Source organism: Lolium rigidum, chromosome 2, assembly GCF_022539505.1.
Source record: "Lolium rigidum isolate FL_2022 chromosome 2, APGP_CSIRO_Lrig_0.1, whole genome shotgun sequence".
Lineage (NCBI taxonomy): Eukaryota > Viridiplantae > Streptophyta > Magnoliopsida > Poales > Poaceae > Lolium > Lolium rigidum.
Window position 1 is genome coordinate 187,780,165 of NC_061509.1, and position 5,000 is coordinate 187,785,164.

The following is a 5,000-nucleotide window of genomic DNA, read 5'->3' on the forward strand; positions in this document are numbered from 1 at the left end:
TCGGAGCGCACTCATGTCACCGCGTTGCCGCGGTAACGTTAAACGGGACGTTCTTGGAAGGCAACGGCGCTTGTTGTTTGAGGATCGGCGCAGAATGTTACGTATCCTACCACTAACTGTGGAGAGGTAGAGGCAACACCTGTTCACGGTTGTTCTCAAATTCGGAGCGCACTCATGTCACCGCGTTGCCGCGGTAACGTTAAACGGGACGTTCTTGGAAGGCAACGGCGCTTGTTGTTTGAGGATCGGCGCAGAATGTTACGTATCCTACCACTAACTGTGGAGAGGTAGAGGCAACACCTGTTCACGGTTGTTCTCAAATTCGGAGCGCACTCATGTCACCGCGTTGCCGCGGTAACGTTAAACGGGACGTTCTTGGAAGGCAACGGCGCTTGTTCCCCGCCAATAGACGGGGAACGTGCGCTTTCTCTGTTCGGGTCACGCCCCGCGGCAACGTAACGTTAAACGGGACGTTCTCCGAAGGCAACGGCGCTTGTTCCCCGCCAATAGACGGGGAACGTGCGCTTTCTCTGTTCGGGTCACGCCCCGCAGCAGCGTAACGTTAAACGGGACGTTCTCGGAAGGCAGCGGCGCTTGTTCCCCGCCAATAGACGGGGAACGTGCGCTTTCTCTGTTCGGGTCACGCCCCGCGGCAACGTAACGTTAAACGGGACGTTCTCGGAAGGCAACGGCGCTTGTTCCCCGCCAATAGGCGGGGAACGTGCGCTTTCTCTGTTCGCGGTCACGCCCCGCGGCAACGATAAACGTTGCCGTGGAGCGGGCGTAGTCGGCTGTGGGAATAACCCCGGCGCCAACAGGGAGGGATGCCACCCCCCAATATACCTGGGGAACTTAGCCCCCCCTGGGACCCCTGCCCGTCAGCTTGTGAAGGAGCCCTACACTGTTGTCGCGGCAGAGAAAATGGCCATTTCTCTGCCGCGGCAAGCGATTTTCTGCCAGGCTTAGCCGTTTTTAGCCGGTACCGTGGTTTTGGCTGCCGCGCCATGGTTTTTCACCGTATCTCGACCGCCGCGCGCCCACCCGACTATCGTTAGACGTTTTCCGACGTCGGCCCGACTTAGCCGTTTTTTGCCCGTACCGTCGTTTTGGCTGCCGCGCTGTGGTTTTTCACCGTATCCGACCGCCGCGCGCCCACCCGACTATACTCCACCGTGTCGTTAGACGATTTCCGGCGTCGGCCCGACTTAGCCGTTTTTAGCCCGTACCGTCGTTTTGGCTGCCGCGCCATGGTTTTTCACCGTATTCCGACCGCCGCGCGCCCACCCGACTATACTCCACCGTGTCGTTAGACGATTTCCGGCGTCGGCCCGACTTAGCCGTTTTTAGCCCGTACCGTCGTTTTGGCTGCCGCGCCATGGTTTTTCACCGTATTTCGACCGCCGCGCGCCCACCCGACTATACTCCACCGTGTCGTTAGGCGATTTCCGACGTCGGCCCGACTTAGCCGTTTTAGCCCGTACCGTCGTTTTGGCTGCCGCGCCATGGTTTTTCACCGTATTTCGACCGCCGCGCGCCCACCCGACTATACTCCACCGTGTCGTTAGACGATTTCCGGCGTCGGCCCGACTTAGCCGTTTCTAGCCCGTACCGTCGTTTTGGCTGCCGCGCCATGGTTTTTCACCGTATCTCGACCGCGCAGCGCCCACCCGACTATACTTCACCGTGTCGTTAGACGATTTCCGGCAGTCGGCCCGACTTAGCCGTTTTTAGCCCGTACCGTCGTTTTGGCTGCCGCGCCATGGTTTTTCACGTATTCCGACCGCCGCGCGCCACCCGACTATACTCCACCGTGTCGTTAGACGATTTCCGGCGTCGGCCCGACTTAGCCGTTTTAGCCCGTACCGTCGTTTTGGCTGCCGCGCCATGGTTTTTCACCGTATTTCGACCGCCGCGCGCCCACCCGACTATACTCCACCGTGTCGTTAGACGATTTCCGGCGTCGGCCCGACTTAGCCGTTTTAGCCCGTACCGTCGTTTTGGCTGCCAGCGCCATGGTTTTTCACCGTATTTCGACCGCCGCGCGCCCACCCGACTATACTCCACCGTGTCGTTAGAGCGATTTCCGGCGTCGGCCCGACTTAGCCGTTTTTAGCCCGTACCGTCGTTTTGGCTGCCGCGCCGTGGTTTTTCACCGTATTCCGACCGCCGCAGCGCCCACCCGACTATACTCCACCGTGTCGTTAGACGATTTCCGGCGTCGGCCCGACTTAGCCGTTTTTAGCCCGTACCGTCGTTTTGGCTGCCGCGCTATGGTTTTTCACCGTATTTCGACCGCCGCGCGCCCACCCGACTATACTCCACCGTGTCGTTAGGCGATTTCCGACGTCGGCCCGACTTAGCCGTTTTTAGCCCGTACCGTCGTTTTGGCTGCCGCGCCCTGGTTTTTCACCGTATCTCGACCGCCGCGCGCCCACCCGACTATACTCCACCGTGTCGTTAGACGATTTCCGGCGTCGGCCCGACTTAGCCGTTTTTAGCCCGTACCGTCGTTTTGGCTGCCGCGCCATGGTTTTTCACCGTATCTCGACCGCCGCGCGCCCACCCGACTATACTCCACCGTGTCGTTAGGCGTTTTCCGGCGTCGGCCCGACTTAGCCGTTTTTAGCCCGTACCGTCGTTTTGGCTGCCGCGCCATGGTTTTTCACAGTATTCCGACCGCCGCGCGCCCACCCGACTATACTTCACCGTGTCGTTAGGCGTTTTCCGGCGTCGGCCCGACTTAGCCGTTTTTAGCCCGTACCGTCGTTTTGGCTGCCGCGCATGGTTTTTCACCGTATCTCGACCGCCGCGCGCCCACCCGACTATACTCCACCGTGTCGTTAGGCGATTTCCGGCGTCGGCCCGACTTAGCCGTTTTTAGCCCGTACCGTCGTTTTGGCTGCCGCGCCATGGTTTTTCACCGTATCTCGACCGCCGCGCGCCCACCCGACTATACTCCACCGTGTCGTTAGACGATTTCCGGCGTCGGCCCGACTTAGCCGTTTTTAGCCCGTACCGTCGTTTTGGCTGCCGCGCCATGGTTTTTCACCGTATTTCGACCGCCGCGCGCCCACCCGACTATACTCCACCGTGTCGTTAGGCGATTTCCGGCGTCGGCCCGACTTAGCCGTTTTTAGCCCGTACTGCGTCGTTTTGGCTGCCGCGCCATGGTTTTTCACCGTATTCCGACCGCCGCGCGCCCACCCGACTATACTCCACCGTGTCGTTAGACGATTTCCGGCGTCGGCCCGACTTAGCCGTTTTTAGCCCGTACCGTCGTTTTGGCTGCCGCGCCATGGTTTTTCACCGTATTTCGACCGCCGCGCGCCCACCCGACTATACTCCACCGTGTCGTTAGACGATTTCCGACGTCGGCCCGACTTAGCCGTTTTTAGCCCGTACCGTCGTTTTGGCTGCCGCGCCATGGTTTTTCACCGTATTTCGACCGCCGCGCGCCCACCCGACTATACTCCACCGTGTCGTTAGACGATTTCCGGCGTCGGCCCGACTTAGCCGTTTTAGCCCGTACCGTCGTTTTGGCTGCCGCGCCATGGTTTTTCACCGTATCTCGACCGCCGCGCGCCCACCCGACTATACTCCACCGTGTCGTTAGGCGTTTCCGGCGTCGGCCCGACTTAGCCGTTTTTAGCCGTACCGTCGTTTTGGCTGCCGCGCCATGGTTTTCACCGTATTTCGACCGCCGCGCGCCACGACTATACTTCACCGTGTCGTTAGACGTTTTCCGACGTCGGCCCGACTTAGCCGTTTTTAGCCCGTACCGTCGTTTTGGCTGCCGCGCCATGGTTTTTCACCGTATCCGACCGCCGCGCGCCCACCGACTATACTCCACGTGTCGTTAGACGGTTTCCGACGTCGGCCCGACTTAGCCGTTTAGCCCGTACCGTCGTTTTGGCTGCCGCGCCATGGTTTTTCACCGTATTCGACCGCCGCGCGCCCACCCGACTATACTCCACCGTGTCGTTAGACGATTTCCGACGTCGGCCCGACTTAGCCGTTTTAGCCCGTACCGTCGTTTTGGCTGCCGCGCATGGTTTTTCACCGTATTTCGACCGCCGCAGCGCCCACCGACTATACTCCACCGTGTCGTTAGACGATTTCCGGCGTCGGCCCGACTTAGCCGTTTTTAGCCCGTACCGTCGTTTTGGCTGCCGCGCCATGGTTTTCACCGTATTTCGACCGCCGCGCGCCCACCCGACTATACTCCACCGTGTCGTTAGACGATTTCCGGCGTCGGCCCGACTTAGCCGTTTTTAGCCCGTACCGTCGTTTTGGCTGCCGCGCCATGGTTTTTCACCGTATCCGACCGCCGCGCGCCCACCCGACTATACTCCACCGTGTCGTTAGGCGATTTCCGACGTCGGCCCGACTTAGCCGTTTTTAGCCCGTACCGTCGTTTTGGCTGCCGCGCCATGGTTTTTCACCGTATTTCGACCGCCGCGCGCCCACCCGACTATACTCCACCGTGTCGTTAGACGATTTCCGGCGTCGGCCCGACTTAGCCGTTTTAGCCCGTACCGTCGTTTTGGCTGCCGCGCCATGGTTTTTCACCGTATCTCGACCGCCGCGCGCCCACCCGACTATACTCCACCGTGTCGTTAGACGATTTCCGGCGTCGGCCCGACTTAGCCGTTTTTAGCCCGTACCGTCGTTTTGGCTGCCGCGCCGTGGTTTTTCACCGTATTTCGACCGCCGCGCGCCCACCCGACTATACTTCACCGTGTCGTTAGACGTTTTCCGACGTCGGCCCGACTTAGCCGTTTTTAGCCCGTACCGTCGTTTTGGCTGCCGCGCCATGGTTTTTCACCGTATCCGACCGCCGCGCGCCCACCGACTATACTCCACCGTGTCGTTAGGCGATTTCCGGCGTCGGCCCGACTTAGCCGTTTTTGCCCGTACCGTCGTTTTGGCTGCCGCGCCATGGTTTTTCACCGTATTTCGACCGCCGCGCGCCCACCGACTATACTCCACCGTGTCGTTAG